Here is a 14,780-nt window from a genome sequence, read left to right as displayed (position 1 = left end):
CCTCTCCTCTGCATGCAGCTGAGCCAGGAGGCTGCACAAACGTGCGCACATTACAAGGCGCCTGCGCTTCACTTTTTTGCTTGTCTGGGCACTCCCAGAAAAGGAGGGAAGGGAGGTGGAGGGGGGAGGCAGGAGACGAAGAAAGGCTATGCTCTTGTTGGCTCTGATTGGCTACTGGCGCTGCAGAGGCTTTTTTCTTCCTGGAAGGGCTTTTTTTTTTCTTTTTTCACCAGAGGGGTCATGGACCACCTGGGAGGGCGCTGCGGACCACAAGTGGTCCACCAACCACAGGTTAGGAACCCTAGTTGTAAATAAACAGAGATTAAGCCAACTGCTTTTCAGCCGAGATCCTCATAGAAGAAAGAAAAGGTTGGGGACCCCTTCTTCTGGGTCCTGGCATGTCTCTTCAGGAAGAGCAGTCTCTGATCAGTTTCAGTCTGTAAATGTCAGTGCATGCATCTGAGCCTCCTGAGAAAGGAGCTTAAAGAACAGGAAATGTTAAGGGAAAGGCAGAAAGAGAGGAGATCAGGGACATGAAAGGAATTATTAACAGCTCGATGCTGAACACATGCATGCACACAGATGGACAATGATACCAGCAAAATCTTTGAAGCTTCTGGCCTGTGCACAGGGCTAATAACTTTATCCAACTATGCTGAACTACAGCCGTACTGAACTGTCTGATTCCCTCTGCAGCACTACAGCTTCTTTCCTGTACTTCCTAGGACTACATGAAGACAAGCAGAATCCTCTCTGAACATTTTATTCCATCTGGCTATTTGCTGAAAGGGTTTTCTTGCAATAGTTCACTTGGAGGAGGGAGCAGAGTTTTCTGCTTGTAGTCTTCATTATCACTGTTCTTGAGACTTCTGAGAATTCCATCAAAAGAGCATATTAAACACCTACTCACAAAGGCATACACATAGCATATATGAAGTTATTGGATACATAATGCTATTGGAGATTGGGTGAGACAGAATCAGAATACTGGTTCCTCTAGCCAAGTATTGTCCAAATGGAACAGCCCTTCAAGTTCTCAGGTAAGTGGTACTTCCCAGCCCTGCAGTTGCACATCTTTTCAACAAGAAAAGCCAGGAATGGAACCCACTACCTTTTGCATGCAAAGTGTGTGCTTTTCTGTAATAGCAAAAGCCCATATGAGCCAATGAAACAAGCTTGGCATTTGAGTCACCTGCATGTGTGTTGAAGATACTGACAGAAGCTGACTTAATTTTCATTGTCCCCTAACTGTTCTTTCCTCCCCAATAAAGAAAGTAATCCCATTTTATGGCCACACATCTGCCTGTTGAGAAGAGTGGGGGAATTCTTCATGGACTGCTTGGCTCCTCATTCCTAGCAGAAAGGAATCTCCCTGTCACAGCAGTTATAGTCTGTTCATATTCTGTCTGCCATTCATTGTAATAAGAATGGAGGAGGTACAGTGTTGGATTTAAGAAGATGAAAAGTTTGAAGCAAAACCAAGAGAGAGGGTTGGAGACAAGTACAATGTGCCCGTCTATTTTTCCATCCCCTTTATAACTCCTTCCTAAATATTTATAAAAAATGCAGCATTTCCTTACATTGCCAAGCCTATAGCATGTAGAGCAGCAGTGATTTAATGGGTTTCAGGCACAATGGCAGCTTGGCTGACTAGGTAACATATACTGTACAAGAACACAATGATAAAACTCAGTTATATGCAAAGCAATGAGAAGGGGTCAACAATTTAAAAAATAATACACTTACTGAAGTGCCGGGCTTTATAAACATTAACATCTCTTATCAACTAGTGTGCCGATTTTAAGGACTGTAATAAAAGGGGAGGTCCCCTCTTACCATACCTGCATAGCTCTGAAAGAGGCCTTACACTTACTTTGAAATACAGGATCAGTTAATATCACATTGAACAGTTGGAGACATACTAAATTAATTGCATTAAGCCAAGGCAATTCTTCACTACTCAAAAATACTGTGAGCGAGATTCTCTTGGCTGATATGCAACCACAATCATACTATGACTTCTCAAGGAGGTGGAAATAGAGAAAAATGGCCATACAGGTAAAACCAATCACCACTAAAGTCTAGTATCATTATCTCTGACACTAGGCTTTAAGGCAGCATGAGCAAGAAGAAAAGGTCAGTTATAGGAAGGCTTGTCCTCTAGTGTTCATCTCCCAGACATCACATTAGGGATGTGCAAAGAAGGAAAGTGTACTCAAAGACCACCTGGGCTGGTATATTGTACTTTGATAGTTCTGTGCTCCATGAATTTGAATCCAACTGATTTTCTCTCAAGAAACCTTGTAATTGAAGCACTCTGCAGAGTGTTCTCCCCACAGTGAGTTCCACTGATTAACGGTACATTGTACAGGTGAGGACTTACTTTCATTAAAGTTCTCATTTCAACATACACCATTTAAAACAAATAAAAGTCATTTGAGCTCTACTTTCCTTATTTTTAAACACAGAATATACTCTGCAAGAGAAAGGGCTAACTGATGCAAGTTTTACATTTACATTATAATGGAATGCTTTAAGAGTACAGTATCTCAGTTTATAAGCCTTGGAAGTGTGAAAACATCCCAAGTGCTTTTTCTGGAAGCCAAAAAGCATCCAGCAGCCCTCATCAAAGGTGTTCCAGCCTCTGTGGGTTTTGCATTTCAGTTACAGTCCCAGGTAATGTCACACACACATACTCCGTGTCAAAAGAAAGCTGTCTTTTCTCCCATTGGTGGCAAGTGGACACCTGCCCCCACTGCCCTTCTGCCCTGGCATTTCTGCTTCAGGCATTTTCATTAGCACTGCAGCGTTTAATTTGTTTTTAATGCAGATAAACTTCAGAGTCGTTTCAATTAATTGGGTTGATTTTCAAATAATAAAATTAAAACACCTATAAAAGCTGCAGATGCCAAGCATTGCACTGAATCAAGAAAGCATTTTGTGTGTGTCTGTCCATCTGTCTGTCTAGGCCAGGAAATGCCTCTTGCAAAAGGAGACATGCATTTTGCTCCAGAAGCATAGCTCTCATTCATAGGTGAATGGCTGCAAATTTAGTCAATTACCTTAGCGATCCACTCACATTAAAATGTAGCAGCTTAAAGTTACAATCCTATCTGCACTTTCCTGGGAGTAAGCCCCACTGACTGTAATGGGATTTACTTCTGAGTAGACATGCACAGGATTGGGCTCTTCAGCAGTCCTAGCGCCCGCACAAGAGGCTGAAAGCAGCTTGGACCTCAGTGGGTCTTGTGATGTGAACTGAAAACCTGCGTTGGGTGGCCCAGAGGGCTCATCTGCAGTACAAACGCCTCTCTTCCTCCGCGAGGTAGATCAGGAAACAGGCCTTTGCTTCGCTCCGGAGTTGGCACGACAGAGGAGCCCGCGAGGGCAGAGCCGAGTAATTGGCCCAATTAGGGCGGAGAGTGGGACGCGGCTTCCCATGAATGCGCGCCTTGCGCTAATTAATTACCCGCCAGTTGTGCTGCATTTGGGCACATTAAAGCCGAGGGGTGGGGTGGGCAGGAAGGCACCGGCGCAGACGTGGGTGTGGGGTGGGCAGGAGGTTGCCAAGCTCAGGGAAGAAAGGTTGTGGCTGGCAAAGGGCAGCAGCCCTCGGTTTCCCCACAACGCTTCGCTGGTTGGAGCAGCAGCCAGACTCCCTCAGGCGGAGGGCCACACCTGCTCACCCTCCCAGAGGGTCTGCGGGGCTACTGAGTGGTGGAAGGCGGGGAGGAGGAGAGAGTGCGCGCACCAGCCCAGCCCACCCCACACCTCACCGGCTGCAGCCGGGACGCTGCTGTTGGCACCAGGCGGGGAGCTGAATTTTCCCCGGAGTCAAAGGAAACAGTTTTCGTTCCCTAACTTAGAGCCCGATCCGACGCCTGTCTACTCAGAAGTAAGTCCCATTATAATCCACGGGGCTTACTCCCAGGAAAGTGGGGCTAGGATTGCAGCTTCAGAGCCAATCCTAGGCATGTCTACTCAGAAGTAAGTTCCTCTTAGTCAATGGGGTTTACTCCCAGGAAAGTGGGGCTAGGATTGCAGCCTCAGAGCCAATCCTAGGCATGTCTACTCAGAAGTGAGTTCCTTTTAGTCAATGGGGCTTACTCCCAGGAAAGTGTGGCTAGGATTGCAGCCTTAATGCCTTGCCAGCCTCCAAAGTCCAACCCCTGCAGCTTGTTAAGAGACATAAAACCACCTACCGGCAACGTGCACACGCCTGGCTTATGTGGGCCTCAGGAAGCCCACACTGGCTATAGTTTACATCCATCTCTTCATTCTCTCGCACGCTTGCCTCGTTCACACGTGCCACGGAAAGAAAAAGGCGCCGCCGGTCCCCTGCCTGCATGGTCACTTAGAAGTCTCACCGAGTTCAATGCCACTGCCTGGGAAGCAGGCGCACGAATGTAGCAGCCTTGGGGCCGCGTGTGACAGCGTCCAAGGTTGCGATCTTCTGCACGGTTTACCTGGGAGTAAGCTTAACCCTGGTGGAGTTTCCTTCTGAGTAAGGGTACCTAGACTTGCACTACATGCTTTCCAACCCCCCCCCCACTCGTCCCGCGGACACCACTGGGACTCCTCCAGAGTAAATGCGAGAGTGCTGCTGAGTGAGGCTACAATCCTATAAACATTTTCCTGGGAGTAAGTCCCATTGAACACAAGGGGACTTACTCCTGAGTAGACATGCGTAGGGCTGTGCTGTGAATTTCCGATCTGGGACAAGAGCGGAGGTCAAGGCCCTGCAAACCCCCCGCACCCCCCGGGGGTCCAGCCCGGGCTGAAGCGGAGTCAGTGCGCGATCCGCTAACCACGATCCCCGTGTTAACCGTGTCGTTCCCATTGAGAGCATTTAAACGGTGTCTGAGCCCAATCCTATGCCTGTCTACTCAGAAGTAAGTCCCATTATAGTCAATGGAGCTTACTCCCAGTAAAGTGTGGATAGGAGTGTAGTCCCAGAGCCCAATCCTATGCCTCTCTACTCAGAAGTAAGTCCCATTATAGTCAATGGGGCTTACTCCCAGGAAAGTGTGGATAGGATTGCAGCCTCAGTGGTTTGTGAAGACAGAAAAGGAGAACGCGTTCCAAGAAGAGCGGCTGGAGCCTGCCGATACCCCCAACCCCGATGCCTCAGGTCTGGAGCCGGCGCCCCCTCCAGCGCTTTCTGCAAGTCCACTGGCCTCGTAGTACGTACGATCAAAGCTGTCAACCTGCCCCCTTCTGAGCCATCCTCGGCAGCAGCCGCTCGCCACAGACCCCCAGAGGTCGCGGCTGATCGCCCTGCGGCCAGAGAGTCCCGCCCGCAGAGGAGGAGATACCTGGGAGTAATCTCTCCTCCTCCCGGACAAGGGCTGCAATCCTGTCCATGCTTACCTGGGAGTAAACCCCATTGACTATAATGGGACTTTCTTCTGAGTAGACAGGCATAGGATTGGGCTCTCTGGCTGCAATCCTATCCATGCTTCCCTGAGAGAAAGCCCCATGGATTACAGTGGAACTTTCTTCTGAGGCATAGGGTTAGACTCAAGGTTCAGCGATCGAGGTTGGGAGGGGGGATAACCCTCCCAGTCAGACAAGCGAATGCAGCGTTGGCTTAGGAGAATTTCCCCCGAGTAAAATCAGTCAGGGCATCAGGCTGCGATCCTATCCACACTTTCCTGGGAGTAAGCCCCACTGAACACGACAGGACTTACTTCTGAGTAGACCTGTATAGGATTGTGCCCTTATTGCCTTCCCCAAACGATCTCCCACTTTGCAGATTTCTGCTCAACTTTCCGGACTCAGCGGCGGAAAAGGACCGAGGCTACCATCCTACGCACACTTTCCTGAGAGTAAGTCCTATTGAACATTAGGGGCCCTACTTCTGAGTAGACTTGCATAGGATTGTGCCCCGAACCAGCCGCTGTCGCTGTCCGGACTGAATGAGAGAAGTTTGCTCCTCGGAACTGGTCTTCCCTGGCTCCCTTGGCCTCTGTAGCTAGTCTCCCATTCCTTGCTTCTCTCTCTCACACTCACACCTTCTGATCCAATGCCAGGGAGAAGAGGAGCGACCCCGGTTCCGAACGGAGAACCTGCAGCACCCCCCGTCGTCGCCCAGGGTTCTCGCCCCCTTCCACAGACGGGGCGCACGTACAGTCCGGCTCCCTTCCCGGTGCGGATAAAGACCCACCCAAGTGAGATCGGCTGCTCCTTGGACAGCACCGCAAGTGTCTCTCGGAGGCGCAGCCGGCGAGAGAGCCCACGGACTGGGCACGGCGCTCTCCCCAGCCCTGGACGCAGACCTACCTTTCTGGATGGAGGCAGAGCAGGGGCAACAGCCAGCCGCCAGCTGAGCCTGTGCCCGGGCAGGTCCGCTCGCTGGTAGGGTCCGAGAGGCGCTCGCTCGCAACTCCACGGAGGAAGGGCAGAGGAAGGAGCGCACCCCCTATGGACACCGCGCGGGCATTTCTCACCACCGGCGGTCCTGGGAGCGGCGCCCCACCGCCACCCCCTCTCCTTCTCGGATCAAACTCGACAGGGTGCCGTTGTCCCCCTGGACGTCGAACTCAGGACCCCAGCAGGTCAGTCCTCCAATCCATGGAGCCCCTCGAGTCACAGTCACAGTTCCAAAGGAGGCAGGAGACTCCCGTCCAGCCCCAGCAGCTGCCTGGGACTTTGCCGCGGCTCCCCTTGCCTCTGGCCCGGCTGCAGAGGCGCGGTGGCTGGTCCCCCTCGAAGTTCTCGCTGCTGGCCGGTGGTCAGGAGTGCCAGAGGAAGCGGGAAAAGAAGGGTCGATGCGGCTGCCTGGCAAAAAGGAGGAGAAGGCAAAAGCCACCCTCCCCTTGCAAAAAATGCACCCCCAGACACACTGAGCAGCACCCAAGCCCCGTTCAGTCAATTGGCTTCTGCCGCCTGCGCTTTGCATAGCCCCACCCCGTCCCCACCTCCCAGCAGCGAAGTAGGGGCCGAGCCCGCTGTTTTTCTCCTCCCTGCCGCCACCTCTTTTTCCACCTGTACCTCCCCTCCCCTCCCCTCCCGGCTTGGCAAAGCGCAGTAGCCCGCGCACGGCGGGAGGATTCCAGCGCTCTGGGTGTCAGCGAGGCTAGCTGGTCTCTAGCACTGTCCCCCTTCTCCGCTTAGGGTCAGGGCGTCTCAGGGCACAATCCTATGCACGTCTACGCAGAAGTAAGTCCCACTGTGTCCAATAGCTCCCAGGAAAGTGTGTATAGGATTGCAGCCTCGGCCCCGCGCAGTGGCCACTTCTCAGAACCAGTTGCCTTGGTGGGGGGTGGGCACCAGCATCGGGTTCCCAAGCGAAAGAAATGGAACCAGCGACCACCCTCCTCTACTGCCAGATGAACCACCCAATTCCTGTACTGTACATTTCCACCGAGCGCCGCGCTTTGGGGATGGGGAGTCTCCCCCACCCAATCCTAGGGCATGTCTACTCAGAAGTAAGTCCCATTATAGTCAATGGGGCTTACTCCCAGGAAAGTGTGGCACCCAGCCTTCAATCCGGAGAGAGAGCCAGGCAGACAAAACAGGCGCCGGGGGAAATGGGAAGAAGAATAAATAAATAAGGCGGTCCTTTGTCTGTCTGTCTGTGTATAATTCCGTGGGTGGCGAGGGAGTGTCTCGCGTCCCATAGGGGGTGGGTGGGGTTTTCCAGACAGAAGGCTGGGGAGGTGGGGGGTGAAGTGGGAGAAGGAGGAAGAAAGGCGAAAAGCACTGGGAAGAGGGAAGAATACCGGAGTGATGGGGGGGGGGGAGTGAATGAATGACGGTGTGGGGTGGAGGGGAGGTTGGGACCCTGCTTTGTAATATTGCAGAATCCACCCAGACAGATCCTTCAACAAATATCCGGCAACAAAGAAAACTGGGGCGTAACTGACAGTAGGAGAGAGTGTTATCTCTCCCCCCTCCCCAACCCAACGCCTCCTTCGTTTCAGCAGCTCAGGCAAAGCAGCTTAACCCTTTGGTAGGTGGGGGAACCGGGAAACCTCACTCTAGGTCTGGATCGTGGGGATGGAGGCATGTGGGACCCGAAGTGAAGCTGGGAAGGTTAGGACGACCCGAAAGGAGATGTTGCCGGCAGGCTTCGTGGTTGCAGTTTGAGGTCCCTCTAAAGAGAAGGGGGGCACCCCCTCCCGCATAGTGAGTCCCAACCATTCCGCAGGAGGAGCAAGTTGGACCGCTTGAAGTTCGATGATGAGGCACTTCCAGGTGAGAATTTCGCCTGGGATTGTCGCACTTGTTCACTCCCTCTTGGGGTGGGCGTGTGGTTCGGTGGCATCTGTTGTTCACCTGCCTTTCCCCCTCTGCTTCCGTTGTCCCATATCTTAATGCAGAAGATACACATTTTGTGAGGGCAGTGGAACAGCAGCACAATGGCTGCATGCCTGGGGGTGTTGTAGTGCTTCTGTTCCTTTTTGTTTTTGTTTTGTTTTGTTGAGAGGCATACCATGCCCAGACATAACAGATCACAACAGGAGGGGGAAAAGGGAGATCAGTCTACTGTGTCCCCAAAACATGCAATACCTATCACAGTTCAGAACAAACCTTGCAATTCCATATGTGATTGCAAGTGGAAAAGCAAAAACAAAAAAGCTGGTGGTGCAAGGAGCACATCTTGAAATACCCTGTGTCTACAATCCACAGTTCAGATTTGCATTCCACATGTGGAAACAACACACACACACACACACACACACACAAAACTAGATATGTAGGTGCAGTTTCATTTGGACTAGATCTTTTCCTCCTCAGACCTGACTGCATATCATGGCAGGCCAGAAGAATGCATACACCATACAGTACACCAAGATGTCATGCATTGATTGCCACGTGCATACATTGCATGCTGCTTAATGCATGACCTTTTTCCTATGTGGATATAATCTGCACACTGCACATCTTGGTTTCCTGACCTCAGTTATCTAGGGCAAAAGATAATTTGCATTCCACTTCAGAACTACCAGAGTATTGCATACAATTTTCCTATAAGAGGAGAGGTTACTTTTTGTGTAGTATAAACATCAGTGTGAGTAAATGAGAATGTGCAAAAAGCTGAGTGCAGCTCGGAGAGTCCAGAAATCTGCCATTCCTCACTCAGAGGACCAACAAGGATCGGCCAGCTGCAAGTCCTACCTGAAGCCCAAATGAGAGGTTCTGGCCTAGGACTAAGCAAGAAAGGATGCATCATTCCCCCTCCCCCACCTGTGTGTCCTGAATGCATGAATAATTCATGAGCACATCTTTGGCATAAAGTAACTTCTCTTGTGCATGGTTAACAAAACACTGAAGTAAGTTTCAGCAGCTGTTTAGGATATACTGTTAAGTAGCTGGAGCATTACTACTGAAGAGCTTAAAACATCCAGCATGCTTTCAAAGTCACTTGGATGCAACCCCAAATCAATGAGACCACAGGACATCATGTGTTTAGGAGCAGGGAGGATTAGCATTGCTGCTCATTGTAGGCTAGGTTAGCAAATACTGTGTCTGATCTTCGGCAAATGAGTCAGATACAGTGACCAGATGGAGAACTTGGCTGAGCTGTTACAATAAGTGGCCTTAGTATTTGAAGGCAATTGGTTCGCTTCCTAGCGGAATTCATGTGTGAAGACTAAATGTGCGCATACAAATTGCTACACAGGTCAATATAATTCTACACCACCAGAATGTCTAATGCAGGCCAGCAAAAGTAGTGAATGAAAAGGGGAAGCTGTCCAACATTACAAGCATGCAAGAGCTACACAGAAAAAGACAGCATTTACACATTGCTTTTTTCCCCTGATTAATGCAGGGCAATGTGTGACTGGCAGTACGAGCCTCTTTTTCAGGAAACTGCTGTGGTGTATATTAGTTAGCAATGTGTGACTTCAATGCTAATGAACGTGGAAGAAATAAAGATGTAACACTCACATCCCCTTTGGTTTATTGTAGGGCTGTCAAATGATCAAAGAAAGTTTAATTGATTAATCATCTGAATCTCATGACCAATTAATTGCACTTACATTTAGAACTATTTACATATCACCAGAACTGCAATATTGGCACCTTTCAGAAGTGTAGAATGGAGTATGTGGAAACAGAATCTAATAACGAAAATGACACCACTCATCATTTTGACAGAACAGCCATCTTGAACATGTTCTTTTTCACCCACTATCCAGAGCGTGATACCATAGTCTTCCGAGACTGAAGGTTGCCAACAACCACTGCAGTAGTGGATGACACCATACCAGAACCATAACAATCTGAGGGCACAATCCTGTCCAACTTTCCTGTGCCATTGCAGCCATTCCTATGCAGTGTGCGCTGCATCCTGTAGTGATGGGACAGTCAGGGAGGCCTCCACAGTGTAAGATAACATTTGTTCCCTTACCTCAGGGCTGTGTTGCTGGAAAGTTGGATAGAATTGGGTCCCCAGTGCATAGGCACATTTGTGACCCTCAACGCCAGTGGAACACCAGTGCTAGCCCAGCACAGACTGCTGGGCAGCAGCAAGGTAGGTGGGGCCATGGGGGGGAGGCAGGGAGGAGGCATTCCCGGGCAGGGAGGGGCAGAGGGAGGATGGGAAGAGGGTGGGGAGGAGGTGTGCCGGGGGAGGGAGGTGGGACCAGTGGAGTGACCCTTGGATCCCCGTAGAATCAAGTAGCCCCATTGCAGGAACAAAAGTCCTCTTCTCCTGAGGAGGCAGTGGCAGCTGCCTGGGGTGTGCTGGATACAGCTGCAGTCATTTTTGGCATTGCTGCAGCCCTAGGTGCTGGCCAGCTCAGGATTGGGCTGTCAGTCTTATTAGCTCTCAGCCTCACTAGTTGAAATTGATTCCATTGATTAATCAACAAAAAACTTTAGTTGATTAATCTACCAATTAAACTGAGGTTGTATTTTAGTATATGACATTTTATGTGCTCCACATTGTATAAGCAATATGAAATGGCTCCTTGCTGTGCCATCTTCTACACAATAATGCCTTCAGATTAATTTTCAGCATTGTGTAATTTTGGAAGCTTGTAATAGTAGACTGTGTTATTGTTATTGGTTTGATAGAGCAATGTACATTTGTTGTGGCAATGGTAACGGTAGTGGCAATGGTTTAAGTGGGAAGTAGGGTAGTTACTTATGTAGCTGTGTTTGCTGTTTAAATGCATCTTATTATTCAGCCAAACATGCAATCTTTCCAAATAATTTTTGAGTTTTGCAATGCATGCCTAATCTTTGCTATAAAATAAGCATGCGCTAAGTTTTCCTTGTGTGACACTGGCAGCCTTTTCAAGAGACATGTGCACTAGTGCATCTTAAAAACTAACCACAAATCTATTGTTGCATAGGTTTTCATTGGTAAGAGTGGGCTTCATCAGATGCATGACATATACCCTGAATTCAATGAGATTCTGTAGTGTTTGTACCCACAGCTGTCCCACCTGTGGCTTGACCTTTTGGCCTTTTATTTTGGTAAACAAAAAGCCCACTTTAAAATAAATTTTTTTCCAATCAAAGGATCTCTCTCTACCTGCTCACTTAGGATGATCACCATGCATGGGATGAAGTGGGCTCTGGCCAATGAAAGGGTATGCTAATTTGTTCTACAAGGCTTGTCATTGCTTTTTCTGAAACTGAGTAACACAGCTGACCCTCTGGAATGTGAGAAAAAAAATTGCAATCATTTCACATGCATATTATGATAGCACTCCCTAATATGAATTTTTGCTCTAGGTGGGAACACATTCCTAGAACACTGTTCCTTTAAATTAAACATAACGTCTTCCAGTTGAAATGAGTGAGAATTTTGAGCCAAAAAGAGAAGATAGTGTGTGTACATACTGCATAAAGGAGGGGATTTCTTGCTATACACATGTAAAGAGCTGCAGTCTGGTCCTATGCACACTCATTGAGTGCTAAGTCCCCCTGAGTTCTGAAATGGATATAGGATTGGAGTTCTGCAGCACAATTTTAACCACATCCACTCAGAAGTAAATCCTGCTGCATCCAAAAAGATCAGCTCCCTCTCTGGAAAACTTTCATTGGGGCCTTAACTGCTGACATGATAGGCTGGCACTTTTTCATGAATGCATTTTTAATAGAGTGATCCATTGGGGTATGATTTTCTTTATTGTTTTACTTGTTTTATGTTTTAATGTTTTAGTATTGTTTTAATCTTTTACACTGTATTGTGTTTTTACATTGTAAGCCCTTTTGGTTGTCCAAAAGTGTGGGTAGAAATGCAGGGTAGAAATTCTTTAAATAAATAAACAGATAAATAAATAACAGCCCAATCCTATGGTTTCTGGTGCCCATGGCTCCAGTGGCACCAAAATGGTGACTATCTGATTCTGTGGACGCTGGGACACTGCCAGAGGTCACCTCGGGGGAAGGGAGTGGCAAGGGGTCACCAAAGGTGGTGGGTATCCTGGGCTCTGCACCTGCGTTTGTGTGGGCACAGAGCCAAAAAGTTCTGTGTCAGGCTGCCTGGGCTAGAATGGAGGATAGGATATGGCAGCAGGGCCTGCTGTTACCTCTGCCCCCCTCCCAGGTCGGTTTCTCCCCACGTCCCACCCTCCCCCTGCACCAGAACACTTTCCCCCCCACCCTGAAAGCTGTTGCTGCTGCCCAGAGTGCTTACCTTGCTCCAGGCAGTCTCCATCTGGCCCAGCGCTGACTGGCAGTGGCCCAGCACTGGCGCTCCCTACTCAGACTGTGCCGTAAATGTGCTTTATGCCACATTTATAACACCCAGAGCCAGCGCTAGAGTTCAGCATCTAAGCTATGGCCTGTTAGGATTGGGCCCTGAATCTCCTTCCTCGTTAGAATGTGTAGGATTGCATCAATGGTAGAAAGATGGTAATATGCGATATCCCTGTATGTGCAGAATTATGAATATCAATACATAATTTCTGTCCTGCACTGCAAATGTTTTCCTGTGTGCGGCTCTTTGCTTGGAGATCTCAGTACATATGATCACCTATCATATGTAAGAAAAGTCACAATGAAACACAACATTCAATGGCCATGATGAGACAGAGGAGTCCAGTTATGCCTAATGAAAGAAATAGTGACAGACTTCCTTTTTGGAACTTGCCGACAAGGGGTATCAGGATGCTTATTCACATGAAAGAGTGCCATCTATTGGCTTCCTGACACTATTTCTTATTTCTGTAGTGTATCCCCTGCAGCTGTCCTGTTGTGGCATGGACCAGACCTCAACCAGGTTTTCAAACTGGGAGGGAGGGAGGAATTAGGCAGTACTATTTGAGTAGCTTCTGAAATATTGCAACTCCGATGCTCTGCACAAATCCACGGCACATGCTCTTTATCTCTTCATTAGTATGTTCGCCATGTCTCTAGAACAGATAACAGCCTCCAAAATATGCATTCCAGGGAAGGGCAACGAGAAACATCAGTGACATGAAAAGATTCCATAGAAGGAAAGATTAAAAATGCGAGGGCTAGGAAATGGGCAGGAGAGAGGATGAGAGAAGAATATCAAGTAAGAAGTGAGATAAAGAAGGCCAATCAGACATGCCAGTTTACCTTCCCCGTAGCACAAGAATTCAAAGGTGTCCTGGCAGGTGTCCGTTCATGTATTACCTACTGAGATGGAAAGAATAATAATGAGCACAGCCATTCCTGTTCCAAACATTGTACAGTACAGTGATTAATAAGAACCGAGAAACCTGAGCCCCTGAGCTCTGGTTCTTTAAAAGTAATGGAAGGTTAAGAGTTTGCATGATCGGGAGACATGACGAGAGCACAGAAATGGAGGGTAATCTACTTTGCTTGTCTATGGGAGATGATTTTCTTTATTTTGCACACCAGTAGCATAATTCCTATACAGTGCTATGTGTTTCGTTACACATAAAACGAAATTATAGTCCCAGGATGACAAAGAGCTATTGTAGCAACTTTTGGCACATCACCTCTAGGACAGGTGACCTTACGTCAGTCTCTGAATTCACATTGCAATGTGTTGAGTATGTGTAGTGGTCCTCGAACTGTGGATTTGTGGTCCCCCAGTGGGTCACCACCCAATTTCTGGTGGTTCGTGAAACTGTCAGGGTAGATTAGGCTATGTGCGTCAAGGGTTAAACAACCTGCTACTGGGTGGAGCACTGCTGCCCAATCACCATTATAGCCACAGAGGCTTCAGCGGTTGGTAAAGTGAAACTTTTTTTACAGTGGGTCCTGATGCTAAAATGTTTGAAACCACTGTTACGTGCATGGGATGCTTTAGAAACGGGAATGCTTAGGATTTGCTATTTGCTTTCAGGAAATCAGAGCCCAATAGTCTCGTATAAGTCAGTCATCTTTGGGGAAGGCAACAAACTATCAAAGTTATATAAAATTCTGCAAAAATGTTAAGAAGGCAACTCTAACTCACTGGGATTTACTTAACTGGGAGTAAATCCCACTGAACTCCATGAGATCTTCCAATATATGAACATAGTTAGGATCAGGCTATAAGGATGAAAATGATGGGAAATCAGTGATCTCTGCTTCTTTGGATAGTGGAAGGTGGAAAGAAACCATGAGCAGCGAAATCCTAATCTGCCCTGGAGCAGGCACGGAGGATAGCCCGCACTGCATCCAGAGCAGGGTTGGGGCTGGTTGTGGTGCAACTTGGGCAGGGCCTAAGGCCCTGAAAGGCCTGAGAGGAATTTTGAGAGGAATGAGAGGAATTTTGTCAGGGGGTACAAAGTCTCTTCTGGGCCCCTTCCCAAAGGGGGAAGGGGGCAATGGGGCAGGCAGAACGGGGGACAAACTAAGGCAGGGGGAGGGTGCTGTCAGCCACAATAGTCTTTGGA

The 14,780-nt window shown here is 48.5% G+C and overlaps 1 protein-coding gene across 2 annotated transcripts in view; it reads right to left on the bottom strand.

Annotated features, from left to right (window-relative positions):
- SEMA3F (semaphorin 3F) overlaps positions 1 to 6,825 on the bottom strand; it is a 160,779-nt gene extending 153,954 nt beyond the window's left edge. For both annotated transcript variants that reach the window (XM_066613264.1, XM_066613263.1), the window contains exon 1: positions 6,283 to 6,825. The gene's annotated coding sequence lies outside the window, so the exon portion shown is untranslated. The remainder of the gene's footprint in view (positions 1 to 6,282) is intronic.
- Between the last annotated feature and the right edge of the window lie 7,955 nt (positions 6,826 to 14,780).

The sequence above is a fragment of the Tiliqua scincoides genome, chromosome 2 (assembly GCF_035046505.1).
Source record: "Tiliqua scincoides isolate rTilSci1 chromosome 2, rTilSci1.hap2, whole genome shotgun sequence".
Classification (NCBI taxonomy): Eukaryota; Metazoa; Chordata; class Lepidosauria; order Squamata; family Scincidae; genus Tiliqua; species Tiliqua scincoides.
This window is presented reverse-complemented; position numbering and strand designations above follow the sequence as displayed.